The sequence below is a fragment of the Myodes glareolus genome, chromosome 27 (assembly GCF_982192425.1).
Source record: "Myodes glareolus chromosome 27, mMyoGla1.1, whole genome shotgun sequence".
NCBI classification, from domain to species: domain Eukaryota; kingdom Metazoa; phylum Chordata; class Mammalia; order Rodentia; family Cricetidae; genus Myodes; species Myodes glareolus.
The window spans coordinates 686,468-701,430 of NC_142052.1; positions in this window are offsets into that span (position 1 = coordinate 686,468).

A 14,963-nucleotide genomic window follows, 5' to 3' on the forward strand; every position below is an offset into this window, starting at 1 on the left:
CATCCCCAAGAGCAGTCAGGGTCTCCCACCCTGGGGGTAGTTCAAGCTCCTCCCCCCTCCCTCCAGGTCCAGGAAGGTGAGTATCCAAACAGACTGGATCCCAGAAATCCAGTATATGCAGAGGAAACAAGTCCCAGTGTCATTGTCAATGGCTTTTCAGAAAGACTCGGGGCCAGCCACATTCAGAGAATCCGGCCTCATTCAGAGAATCTGGCTGGATCACGTGCTCGCTCAGTCCCAGTCAACTGGCCTTGGTGAACTCTCATTAGATCAGTCCCCTTGTATCAGTGGGTGATCGCACCCCTCGCGGTCCTGATTTCCTTTCTCATGTTCTTCCTCCTGCTCCTCATTTGGACCTTGGGGGGCTCAGTCCGGTGCGCCAATGTGGGTCTCCGTCTGTATCGCCATCCATCGTCGGATGAAGGTTCCTTCTGATCTTGCCTTCCTTGCTCACGTTCTCTTTCCTTCTGCTTCTCTCATTTGGACCTAGGGAGTTAAGTCCAGTGTTCCAATGTGGGTCTCCGTCTCCATCTCCATCCGTCGCCAGATGAAGGATCGATGGTGATAAGCAAAATATTCATCAGTATGGTTATGGGCCAAGGCCAGTTCAGGCTCCCTCTCCTCTGTCCAGAGAACAATCTGGGGATCTCTCCTTGGACCTGGGATCCCATTTATAATCAAGTCTCTAGTAAACCCTAAACTGACTCCCTTAGTTGAGATATATTCTTCCCTGATCCCATATCTATCCTTCCTCCCTCCCCCCCTCTCAGTCCCCCAGAGCATTCCCCAACCCCTCATATACAAAATATACAAAGAACTCAAGAAACTAGACACTAAAACTCTAATTAACCCCATTAAAAAATGGGGTACTGAACTGAACAGAGAATTCACAACAGATGAACTTCGAATGGCCAGAAGACACTTAAGGTCATGCTCAACCTCCTTAGCGATCAGGGAAATGCAAATCAAAACCACTTTGAGATACCATCTTACACCTGTCAGAATAGCTAAAGTCAAAAACACCAATGATAGCCTATGCTGGAGAGGATGTGGAGTGAGGGGAACACTCATCCATTGTTGGTGGGAATGCAAACTTGTGCAGCCACTGTGGAAATCAGTGTGGCGGTTTCTCAGGAAACTGGGAGTCAACCTCCCTCAGGACCCAGCAATTCCACTCTTGGGAATATACCCAAGAGATGCCCTATCATACTACAAAAGTATTTGTTCAACTATGTTCATAGCTGCACTATTTGTAATAGCCAGAACCTGGAAACAACCTAGGTGCCCCTCAATAGAAGAATGGTTAAAGAAGGTTTGGAACATATATACATTAGAGTTTTACTCAGCGGTAAAAAACAATGACATCTTGAATTTTGCATGCAAATGGATGGAAATAGAAAACGCTTTACTGAGTGAGGTAACCCAGACCCAAAAAGAGGAATATGGTATGTACTCACTCATAAGTGGATTCTAGCCATAGTTAAAGGTCTTTGAGTCTATAATTTGTGATCCTAGAGAAGCTAAATAAGAAGGTGAACCTGAAGAAAATCATATAGTTATCCTCCTGAGTAGTGGAACTAGGCAAGATTGCCAGGCAAACTCGGGTGCATGGGGGGTGGGAGGGTGGAAGTAAGGGAAGATGGTCAGGGAGAGGGGAGAGGGGGAGGATTGGGGGAATGGGAGGGGGGAGGGAGGAAGGATGGTTGGGGGAGCAGGGAGGTTTATATCTCAGCTAAGGGAGCCATTTTAGGGTTTGCAAGAGACTTGATTCTGGAGGGGTTCCCAGTAAAAATTAAATAAAAAAATAAAAAAATAATAAAAAAAAGAAAAGAAAATGCTTTACTGAGTCAGGTAAGCCAGACCCAAAAAGAGGAATATGGTATGTATTCACTCATAAATGGATTCTAGCCATAATTAAAGGTATTTGAGCCTATCATTCGTGATCCTAGAGAAGCTGGATAGGAGGGTGAACCTGAAGAAAATTCAGGTAGTTTTCCTCCTGGAGATTGGAAATAGACAAGAGTCCCAGGTAATCTCGGGTGCATGGCAGGGTAGGAGGGTTGTTGGAAGGGGAGAGGGTTAGAGAGAATGGTCAGTCACTTTATAAATAATCATTTTTTGTGTTTAGACTAATATAATTAATTACAGGCATAAGCTTTATTTAGACTCTTGTATATGTTCTCAAAGCTAAACTTAGAACAAATAGCTAGAAACATGAAAAGTTTGCTTAGTTTAGATACACTTAGTAGACAGATGGTCTTCAAACGCTTTAGAGATCTGCTGAATATGACATTTAAAAATGTTTAATAAAAAATGCTTTTTTTGTGATACAGATAAGTGTCAGCTCCTGGAATCATCCCTAATCTCCTCCAAAAATGATGGGGCACAGACCTCCACCTGTTTTAAATGTGGCAGAGTCAGTCACTGGATGTAAAACTGCTCTTCACCTCACCCACCACTGTACCCTGTCCTAACTGTGGACAAGCAGGACACTGCCTCATTCTGCCTAGACACGGTGGACAAGTCCTGTCAAGTTCTTACCCCACAGGCAGCTGAAGATACTGCCCTGGCACCTCTGTCTCTATCTACCATGGAAGAACCTAGGGTGACTGTCCAGGTAGCCAGTGAGTCTCTGTAATTTTTAATAGATTCAGAAACAGCTTGGTCTGTCCTTCCTGCTTACACAGGTAGACTGTATCCTTCTCAGATCTCTGATGGTGTTGATGACTAGGTCAGTGACAACTTTGTCAGTCTCACAGCCACAACCAAGGCTTCAGCTGCCTCCTTACTTCCCTTTGTGTGTAAAAATCAGGTCTCAGGCCTCACTTTAACTACTAGGTCTAGATACAATTTATCTTGCTACAAGACCCCAAAATGAGATAAACACAAAACAGATGCAAAGTAACTTTTTTACTGTTCCTCTATCCTCTTTACAATGGTTGCTCTCAGTAATCTTGTATCTTTTGGTGAATGATTGGATACATAAAGATGCAAAGTTTATTTAAGGTCTGAGAATGTGAAAGCTTAGGTGGTGCTAAGAAAGTGACCTAAGGAGTATAAATACAATTTGTAATGTATAAGAAAGTGACTTACTGCCTGCCTTTAGTCCCAGCATTCGGAAAGCAGAGGTAGGCGAATCATTGTGAGTTTGAGGCCAACTTGGTATACAGGATGCGTTCCAGGACAGTCAGGGCTACTTGAAGAAACCCTGACTCAAAAAAACCATTAAAAAATAAATAAGAGAGAGAGAGAGAGAGAGAGAGAGAGAGAGAGAGAGAGAAACTTAGGTATTAAAAAATGAAAAATACTTCAGATTTCTTTCTCCCTCTACGCTATTTTTAAACTAAAACTTCAAAAGTTCAGAGTTTTAATATTAACTAATGGAATTCTGATAAGTTATTAGTTTAGTTCTGGTAAACTTTGACTACTATTATCATAGTCACAAGCTCAAGATTTTAAATTTCCTGTGGTTGTCTACTAAGTTTAGACTTAAAAGTGATTCTCATTGTGCTAAAAGTGTCTGTCTAATCTATAGACATCTAGTCGTCTGGATAAGGAAGAAGCCCCTCTTTCATGGTCTATATTTATACTGAGAAGATCAATCCAGCTTTTGCCCTTCCACTCCATTTTTTTTTTTTTTTTGGTAAGTTTCAGGAAATTGGCTTGAATCCACTTCTCATGGATCAAATGGACTCTAGATAAGTCAACAGCATGTTTCCCACCTGCCTATACTACTTATTCCTGAAGATGGGACCTCTCTCTCCATTTCCCCTGTCTTGGAATTTCCCTCTCTCAAGTACCAGGACCATGTGACTAAAAGTTTAAAATGTACACCAAAGAAAAATTTCCCCCTAAACGTCTTAACTTTTCTTCTGCTGGTAACATATATTTGTTCCAGCATCCTGCCAGCTCTAGGTGTTCCCTCAAATCTGCATCCCAGACAGCTTCCGGGCAACTATCCCCAGGCGGTCCAGCCTCATAAACTGCTCCAACTGCTGCCGGCACTTTCCTAGACCGCCAGCTCTCCCCGGTCCTCACCATCAGGGGGAGCTCTCCTCTATTGCCCTGACTACTTCACCCCTTACACGAATGAACAAGGGGTGGGGTTAGTTCTCCTGCATTCTCACCCTCGGGGTTGATTCTCCCACACCAAACCTTAGGGCCAACTCTACTGCACTATCCAGGCACGGTGTAGGGGCTGCTCTCCTGAGTGCTGCAGTTGATGAGGGGCAGGGACAGCTCTCCCTCTCTTAGGACATTGGGCCAACTCTCCCATCTGTCTCAGGGTTGATGGGCATCTCTCCCATGCCCAGGGGTTGTTGGGGTGGGGTAGAAGAGGGCATCTCTCCCCTGGCCATGCTGCCACAGGACAGATGAATAATGGGACAGCTCTCCCATGCTCACAACTTTGGGGCTGGCTCACCAACACCTCTGCCAATGGGGTTGGCTCTATTGTGCTGCCCAGGTGAGATGCAGGACCAGATTTCTTGGGAGTTGTGCATGTATTTATAAGATGCATATAAAATTAAAACCTACATATGAGAAAAATGTTCAGTATTTGTATTTTTGAACCTATAATACTTCTTTTAGTATAATAGTAAGCTCTCTCTATTTTTCTATAAATGTCATGATTTCATTTTTCTTTATGGGTGACTAAAATTCCTCAGTGTATATTCATCACGTTTTCATTATCCATCCTTCTGTTAGTGGACATTGAGACTGTTTGCATTGCTTAGCTATCGTGACTTAGTGCAGTCGTGAACATGGATGCATAAGTGCATTTATGGTAGGACTCAGAGTTCTTTGAGCCGTACTCAAGAATGGTGTAGCTAGTTCTATTTTTAGTTCTTTGGGAGACTTCCATACTGTAAGCCTGCTATTTAAAATGCAATGTTTTGCTGCTCTTAAGGGTAGCCTAAATGCAGTGTGTTAAAATTTTCATGTAATGGCTAGATGTGGTGATTCACTTCTATAACACTAGAATCTTGGAGGCAGAGACAGTAGGATTATTGTGAATTTAAGGCCAGCCTAGAATTGAGCTAAGACTATGTCTCAAAAACAGACTAAACAAACTAAAGCCAAAAGTAAAAAACAAAACAAAACATTTTATTGAAATATGTCACTAGATGGCAGTACAAATCAAATTTTAAACCATCCATCTGCTTTCAAAACTGTAGTAAGTTGAGGAACTTGACTATTGTTTTTTTTTTTTTTTAACATCAGAGCAATTTCATTTTTACAGAATGAATTTTAATGAATTACAGGAACTCTCGGGTTTTGTTAGGCAGAGGACATGAGAAGTGTACAGCTTTTGTTTTCTTTCCCAGCGAGGGTTTCACTGTAGCCCTGGCTGTCCTGGGACTCCGTATCCTCTTGCCTCCATTTTCTGAGTGCTGGGATTAAAGGCACCGCCGCTGTCACCACCACCACCACTGGCAGATTTTTTTAAAAAATACACACTTTGAAGGAAGATGTAGATTTTTGTTGTTTTGCTACTTCATATTTGTTTTTGCTTTTTGAGACACGATCTCATTCTATAGTCTAGGTTAGCCTGTAATTACTCCGTAGATCAGTCTGGTCTTTAGTTTGTGGCAGTCCTTTGAAGTGCTGAGAGCGTAAGGCTGTGTCCTGATGCCCAGCTTATGGGGCTGGGAGGTAAGAAGTGTAACACAAATATAGGGACTTGGGAACTCTCGCAACAACGATGATGCATTATCTATTCACTTATTGGATTCTTTGATTTGTTAGCTTTGTTTGGCTAAGAATCAGTATTTAGTTCCAAACTGCAAATAAAACATCTAGCTTAGTTCTTGGGGAGTTCCTTTTGGTTGATGACAGGAGAAATCAATGTTTAAGTAATTTGAGAATTTAAGATTGGCTTACAGTAGATTGTTTTGACATCTGGACCTATTTAAAACTTTTGGTTGAGGTGATGAAATAGATTTTTCCTATCAGAAGGAAATCCTTCTGATAATAATTTATTATTTATTAATTAGTTATTTAATAAACAATTTATTATTATTATTATTAATTATCATTATTAGAAAGTAGGTAGCAGGCAGTGAAAGTGAAGGTAAATGTATTGATCTCAGAATGTTGGGGGCTATGAACCCCCAAACCCTGAATTTCCCGTAAACAACTTGTTTTCCTGTGTTTGCAGCTGCTCTGAGCACGAGACCCTCAGGAGATCCTGATGGCAGGGGAGTGATTTCTGGTGGGTTTGGCTGGGGCGTGGCTATGTTAAGGATCCCTATATAAGCTGCCCTGGAACACAATAAAGGGGGTGTTCTTGTTTCAAGGATGACCCCTGTCCCCATGTCTCTGTCTCTGTGTGCATTTTAATCTCCAGGTTCCTTGGCAAAAGAACTGTAGTACAATCTACAGTTGTAGTACCGTAGTACACATAATACAGGCACTACAGTACCGTAATACACATAGTACAGGTGCTACAGTACTGTCGTACACTTAGTAGCATGGACGTTACATCAGAACACCAATGTTTGACAGTCATAGGCCAATATGAATGTTTGTATTAGTAACTTTTCTAGCTGATGGGATTAAAATATCTGTTCATCAATTGAAGAGAAAGGGGATTAATCTGAGTACATAGTTCAGAAGACTTAGGGAAGCATGGTGGCAAGCTTCAGAGGCTCATCCCTAGTGGCCTGCTTCATGTACTATCACATCGTTTTTGCTCCACCTGCCATGTGATGTCATTAGTGTTGTAGGAAGGGCCGCTTGTTTGTTTCCCGGCTGCCCAGCAGCTCGGACCCAAAATAATCACACAGGAACCATGTGATTTAAATCACTGCTTGGTCCATTAGTTCCAGCTTCTTATTGTCTAACTCTTACATCTTAATTTAACCCATCTCCATTAATCTGTGCATCACCACGAGGTTGTGGCCTACCAGCAAAGTTTCAGCATGTCTGTCTCCAGAGTTAACTCCATGACTTCTCTCTGACTCCGCCTTCTTTTTCCTAGCATTCAGCCTAGTTTTCCCCACCTAGCTAAGTTCTGCCCTATCAACAGGCGGAAGCAGCTTATTTATTTATTCATATGGTATTCACAGCATACAAAGGGGAATCCCACATCATATCAGTCTCTTCTAGACCCTTCTAGATCCACAGGCCACCACCATACAGGAAACAGAAGCTAGCTAATCCCCCCAAAGAGCAGAAGTTCAGGATGTTGCTTTTGAAAGGCAAACAAGCATCGACTAGTTCTTTTTCACACAGGACACCAGTGACCAAAATTACACCCGGAGCTGTGGTCACAGCTCACAGTGAGAAACTTGAAAGTCAGCAGGCCGAGTCTTTCAGATTCAAACAGACACAACTGACTTATTGTAAAAGTTGTCTATTTTGCTATTTTTTTTAAAAAAGGATTTATTTGGAGCTGGAGAGATGGGTCAGCAGTTAAGAGCTCTTCCAGAAGCCTGAGGTTTGATTCCCAGAATCAACATGGGGGCTCACAACTGTCTGTAGCTTTAGTTCCAGGGTATCTGACTCCCTCATTGGGCTTCTAAGGGTACCATGAATACATGTGGTGCATGGATATGCATACAGGCAAAATACCCGTACGTGTAAAATAAAAATAAATTAAAACATATTCGTTTTATTTGTATGTATGTACATTTGAATGTTTGTATGCACATCACATGCATTCATGTGCCCGTGGGGATCAGAAAAGTATGTCAGATTGCTGAAACTGGAGTAACAGGCAGTTGTGAACTACCTGTTGTAAATGCTGGCAACTGAACCTAAGTCTTCTGCAAGTGCTCTTAACCACTCAGCCACCTCTCCAATCTTAATCTCTGTGGATACCCAGGCCCGATTCAGGCGCACACTTTCCTGAACTCGAGTCCACGAGAATGGACGATTGTCCTGAGAGTTAAAACAGACACACACAAAAGAGACCTGCTCACTTACCAAGAGTAAATGGCCACTTTATTAAACTCAAGTCGGGTATTTATACCAGTAGGCAAAAGGGTTCAAAAGGGCAAGGCCTCCTTCCATCAGGGGCAGGAGAAGGAGATTACAGGTGCCCGGTGCCTCAGGCAGAATCAGCTGGGGGAGGCAGGCGTATGGGGCCCACTGCTAGAACCTTGATTACAGGTGGAATCACCATAACAAAAGAGAGCCAAATTCTTCCTAAGCTCTACCCCCAAGCCAGTGTTAGTGCAGAATCTCCAGGGAGCCAGAGGTCAAACGGGCCCTGCGAATTGCCAAGGAAGAAAAGGGGAAAAGACCTGGGTACCTACTTTTCAGACTACTGCTTTTATTGTTAGTTCAACTAGTTCAGAAAGGCGTACCTTATCACTACGAACCTCCCGATGGTCTTTTTCCTGTCTTGCTTCCGGGAGCATCTTTTTCTTTTCTTTTCTTTTTTTTCCTTGGACAAGATTTCAGTTTGTAATTGAGGCTGGTCTGGCACTCACTGTCTCACTAGTAGCCTAGGGTGGCCTCAAGCTTATGACAATCCTCCTGCCTCAGTCTTGCAAGTGCAAGAGTCTTCATACCTGGCTGGTCAGCAGCATTTGACAACTACTCTAGCTTTGGAAATCCTTCCCTCTCTTCAGGATCTCCACTTTGTGGGTCCTTCTTGGCCTCCTTTGTTGATCCCATTGTTTGGTTCACTTCTAAAGTTAGTCTCCTGGACTTGATCTGAATTTCCTTATGTAGTGATATTCTCCCTAGACGTTTATGTTGAATCCCTAAGATTTAAAAACCACCTGTTTGCTGAGACTATTAAGGCTGGGTTTCTGGTCTACATGTTTCCCTAGAACTCCATTTTTTTTTTCTATTTTCGTTTTTTCTAATGCTGGGGTTGGAACCAAAGGCTTCCTGAAGGCTAGCTGCAGTGAGCTGCAATGGCTTGAATGATATTGTCCTCTGTAGACTAAGCTATTGAACTGGTCCCCAGTTGGTGGTTCTGTTTTGGAAGGTGCAACCCTTCTGGAGGAAGTACATCACTGGGGGTAGTCTTCGAGAGCTCTAGGCCTCACCCTGCTCCCACTTCACTCTCTCTGCTTCGTATATAGTTCAAGATATGAGCTCTGAGCTTCCCGGTCCCGCTGCTATACTTGCTACTTACTACCACCCTGGCCCTGCCATCATGGACTTTAACCCTGTGGAACTGTAAGCCAAAATAAACTCTTGGCCTCTCTAAATTTCCTTGGACATGGAATGTTATCACTGCAACAGAAAAGGAACCAATAGTCAAGTGTTCTACCATGAACCCCAGCTCCAGCTCAGAATCCTACCTGTCTATTCTTGACTGGTGACCGAGCATTGAATAATGAATTGAATTTTTAAGTTTCTTGAGCCTAAGAAATCATAAATGAGAAGTTTGGTTTTTTTTCTACTAAGTCCTCTCCTCATCCTTTTCCTTTTATAGTTCATGGCACTGTCATCCTTCAGAGCAAAAATCTAGTCACTCTATATCTTCTACATTCAATTCAATGTCAAACTCACAGTCCCCAAACTTGACCCCAAACTTAAGGTCCTCCTTAGGTGGCTTGGAGTCTATATCTTATAACTCTTGGTCCTCTTTGGAAATTTTCCTCAGCTTGAGGAAAGAGTCACCTTGCCCAAGGTCACTGTAGGGTAAAAGGGACAACTGGATCAGGAAACCAATCAATCACTGAGCCTCCTGACTCTGAACCCAGAGCCAGTGAAAGAAACACACCGTGGATTTGAGACGTGAGCCAGGGAAAGAAACATCTTCATCCCTGAACCCAGGACCAAAGAAACATGCTCTGACTCTGAAACCAGTGTCAAAGAAATACCCTTTGTCCCTAGAATTAGAGTCAGTGAAAGGAATATGCCCTGGTCCTAAGATTAGAGTCAAAAAGCTAAAAAGGACCAGTGAAAGAAACATAGTTTGGCCATGAAGTCAGAGCCGTCTCTGCCCCTGACCAACTAAACTGACCAATCCCTAAGCAGGGAAAAACTACCCAATCCCTTTTCTCCCTAGGAAAACTCAGCCCCTAAGAAACCCTATATAAGCCTCTCTGCCCCTTCATTAGAGGCCTCCAATAATCCCTCCCTAGCAGAGGCAGCCACTCCCCTGGACTCCTCCTTCCCAAATAAACCTCTTTCTCAAAAGAGTCTTAGGTGATGACCTTCATTCACTTGCGCAGACTAGAAGTCACAGGCACAGACTAGAAGAACCTGGCCAGCCTGCTTCTGGCCCTGTCACTGCCGCAAGGGGTTGCTTTAACTAAGTCTTTATTGTTCTATTTATAAACAAGACTTGAGATTCCGAGGCTGGGATGAAAACCTGTGAGCTGAGAGAAGGTGAGTAGCAACTAGCTACCCTGTCTCCTTGCTGCCATCTCCAAAAGCCCCGCGCTTTTGCTCTGCCAAACCAGAAAAAGTCATGCTACTCCAAATCCCTCCCTACTACTTCCTGTGTCTCTCTCTCTCTCCTGGTTGCCCTCTGATGCTCTATGATTATTTTTTGTTTGTCAGCTAATTGCTAACTCAGTCTCATGACCAAAGGTCAATTTTATTTAATCAATATAAATGCAAACTCGGGGTTCATAGTGTGATCGACTAATCCCACAATACACAACCTCCTACTGGTTGCTAGCATCCTACTTACAAAACTGATTGATATTAGACTGTATAGACATGACCCCTCTTGTGCACAGACAGCTCTGAAATATTACTCTGGCTTTAGAGCTGCTGCAGAATCAGCTGAGCTTCTCTGAGACTTCTCACTGTCCAGTTCCTTTTTCATCTTGTATCCCTTCCTTTTCCTCCTCTTTCACAGTTGTTGGACCTGAGAATCCTGTACAGTGAACATCCTGCCCTGGTGTCAGTAACCTATTTGTCAGTAGGACATAATGCTTAAGATAACTTAAAAAAGAATTTATTTTGGCTCATGATTCCAGAGTTCTAGGCCATGGTGGTTTGGTGTCTTGGCATGTGGTATCACAGCACATTATGCTGAGGATGGAGGGGGAGGAATCTGTTCACCAAAGAGTATCTAAGAAGCAAAGAGCTAGGGGAAGGGACTGGGTCCAGAATTTCTCCTTCAAGGGCAACCTGGTTTCCTCAGTGGTATAGCTTCCTTCCACTGGGTCCTTCTTCTTAAAGGTTCTATGTTTTTCCAGTAGTGACACAAGCTGGTCACATAGGTTTTGGGGACATTTAATGTCTTAACCCCAATTATCAACCTAGTCCTCAGAGTCAACATCCCACGAAATCCAACTTGTAACACTCTCCCAAATGCAGTCCTCGCTTTCTTTTCTCTGCTGCAATGTTAGCATAAACCATCACACTCTCACCTTGGCCACTGAAACAGCTTCTCTGATGCTTTTTGACTTGTAATACCTCTTTTATTCATAATTATCAATATTCAATTTCTTGTCATAATGTTCAGCTCAATTTATTTACTTCTTTTGGTTTTTTTCTTTCTTTCTTTCTTTCTTTCTTTCTTTTTTTTGAGACAAGTGTTCTCTGTGTAGCCCTGGCTCTCCTGGAACTCACTCTATAGAACAGGCTGGCCTCAAGCTGCCTGCCTGCCTCTGCCATCTAAGTGCTGGGACTAAAGGCATGTGCCATCATGCCTAGCATAATATTCAGTTTAATTTATTTTATCTTATTTCATTTGATTTGTTTTTTAGATGGGACCTTATTTAATCCCAAAGATGACCTTGAACTTCTTACCTTTCTGCTTCTCCTTCCCTAAGTGCTAGACTACAGGTGTACAACACTACACTTAGTTTACATGTGCTTCTGGGGATCGAACCCAGTGCTTCATGCATCAAGGCAAGCACTCTATCAATGAGAGAATATTCCTAGCTATATTTGACTTTGAAATGAATTATGTGTATGTGTGTGTGTGTATAATTTCATAAAATAAGTGAAGTTATGAATCCTGACATCTACTTAAGTTCTGTAAGTACTGAGTTACCTGTATAACTTTCTCTGATTGCAACCCATATTTACTTTCTAAGAATGACTATTTTTTTTCACTCAACATTATATTATGAATCTAATATAATTAGTTATGTTGATGTTTTTAACTGAGGTTTTCTCATGGCAGTATTGAATAAGTTAATTATATGAAATTAATTATATTAAATTATATGAAAATTTATAATTTATCTTTGCCTTGCTAATGAGCATCTGGCTTTTCTTTTTTTCTTTCCTTTTTTACAAGTTTTTGGTGTTTGTCTGTAAGAATTTCCTCAGTATCTCTAACTACAGAGAGCCGAAGAATTTAGCAAATGTTCAATTTATTTTTATTTTTGGGGTGTATGGATGTGTGTTTGTGTGTTTATATGTGTAGTATATATTTGTATGTTCATGGAAATATGCGTGTAGGTCTGTGTGTACATGCAGAGGCTAGAATAAGATAGTGGTTGTCACTCTATTCCTTAGTGCTTATTCCTTAGAGATAGGGTCTCTCACTGAACCTAGAGTTAGACCAGTGATCTTCTTGTCTCCACAGAACTGGAGTCACAGCCATGTGGAGCCATGATTGTTTTTTAATAAGGATTTTGGAGATTTAAAAATTCACTCATTTATTCTTTACATGAATTTGTGTGCATGTGATATGTGTACACTTGAGTTTGTATTTGAGTGTGAGGTATATGTAGTCTATGACATGCTTGTGGAGGTCAGAGGACACTTGGATACTGGCCCTTGCCTTTCATCTCATTTGAGGAAGAATCTCTGTTATTTACCACTGTCTGGGTATTCCAGACTAGCTGGCCTGTGAGCTTCTGGGGAAACTCTCCTGTCTCTGCCCACAATCTCACCCTTGGACTGTTGGAATTGGAGATATGTGTGACCATGTCTGGCTTTCATGTGGGTTCTGGTCATCTGAACTCAGTTTCAGGCTGGATACCATCAGTTCTTTTACGTGCTGAGCCATTTCTCCAGCTCCAGATGTTCAGTATTATAAACTAATGCCACAGTGCTGGATGTTGTCAGGCCTTTAATTTATGCTAATCAAATGATACTATTATTTTATACATGTAATTCATATTTTGATTGCTGATGAAGCTGAGGGGGAGTTTGCTTAATAAAGGGTTGTCACCACTGGGTCTCTGTTATGATTGACAGGCTTGAATTGTATAAACCTTTTCTTGCTGTACATGTCCCTTCCCATGATGCATCTGGTTTTAATCAGACGCATGCTCGATCAATGCATAGGCATAAGATGTAAATAGGTGTTTTCCCTAAGAGTTCATTCGGAATCACAGTTGGCATTTGTATGCATGTGCTCCAAACCAATGTCATTAAATTACCCCCTGTGGCGAGCCCACAAATGTTTACGGCAAATGTATAACTGTCAGACCAATAGACAGATCCACGGGATGTGTATATGGACACTCCACATGGAGAACCCATTTTGCAGAGCTGCGGGAACTCTTGTCTTTTGGATAGTCACTGTCAATTCTGTAAAAGTCTTGTGAAATCCTGGCGTTTCTCCTTTCAAAATGGGAGTCATTCCCAAGATACCTCAGCAGTGTGACTTCCTACTGTACAGGCAATGAAATGACCTTCTAGTCGGTAACATTCACTCTTTATTCTTATAAACAAATCTACATAAAGTCAACCCCCACAATTACCTTTGCTAACAGACCAAGTAGGAATTCCAAAAAGAGAGGAAGACAGCGCCCTTACCGACAAACAGGTCAGAACGTGGGTGAGTCCAGGGTCCTGGGATGTTTAGTAACCTTATCAAATGGTAATGGTTTGGAATGTCAGGTGTCTCCCTCTGGATGCTGGCCCTTCCTGGGTGGTATCACTTTTTCTAGGGCACTGCCTTGTCAGGTTCTACCTGTTTTGTTTGTTTGTTTGTTTGTTTTGTTTTGTTTTGTTTGTTTGTTTTTGTGATTCTAAAATGCATGTTGATATCACTGTTTTTGCCTATGGAATTCTTTTGACCACATCTGTAAAACCTAAACACCTGGTGGAGATCACCCCTTCACTCTGCTTCTTCGCCCAAGGAATAAAGAACATGTAGAGGTAACATAGTGAGTTAATTAATTGTATTTACCTTCAAATCAAGCTAGCCAGTTTTCACCTGCTATAGTGAATCTTTATGAACTCTGAGAGGTTTAATGGGCTTCACCCCAAACTAAACCTTGATAGCCCACCTGGCTTCCATACCTAGCTTTGTTCTGTAGTGTGTTAGAATGGAAACTGATTGCAAAATGGGAGTTATTAATGATTGTTGGGAGAGGGAAAATTTGTTCCATTGTTTTGAGTGGGGTATATGTGTAGCTTTATGTACACCAAGTACCTGTGTTACTGGGTGCATTATCAGCTTCTTCCAGATGCCATTTTATTTTCTTAGTGCACCAACTATGGCTGCTTTATATCCACTATCTGGCAATTCCAGCATCTAAAACCTTTGGGGCCGTACACGTGTTGTTAGCTATTTCTATCAACTATTTCTTATGATTTATTGGTGTATTTAGCAGTTTTGAAATCATGAGTGAATATCTTGCTGAGGTTGATTGTTGAAATTTATGTTACAAGTAATTTCTTCCCTGTTTAATGTTTTGGTCACTGTGCCAAATATCTGAAATAAGCAACTTAAAAGGGAAAAAAGATTTATTTTGCCTCAGGGTTCCAGAGGTTTTAGGCCATGGCCAGCTGTGTTCCACTGTTTCTACGTGGAAAGGCAGAAGCTCATGGCAGGGAACATGAGGTGAAGGAGAGCTGCTTACTTCCAAGAGCAGGAGACTTGCAGAGGAAGTTTCCGGGGACAAGACATTGCCTTCAAAGGCGCTCTGCCCGTGATGCACCTTCTGGAACAGTCCATTCAGCCCTGAGACCATGAATGGATCAATCAATTTTCCGACTTAAAGATTTTTTTCAGGGTCACCATTCCTAATGTTGCATGATCTCCAAGTATCCTGGCTCACAACAGGAACGTCGGGCTTAGCTCTCCTGCTTCCAATGGTCCAAGATTTAGTTTTCCATCCCCCCACTCT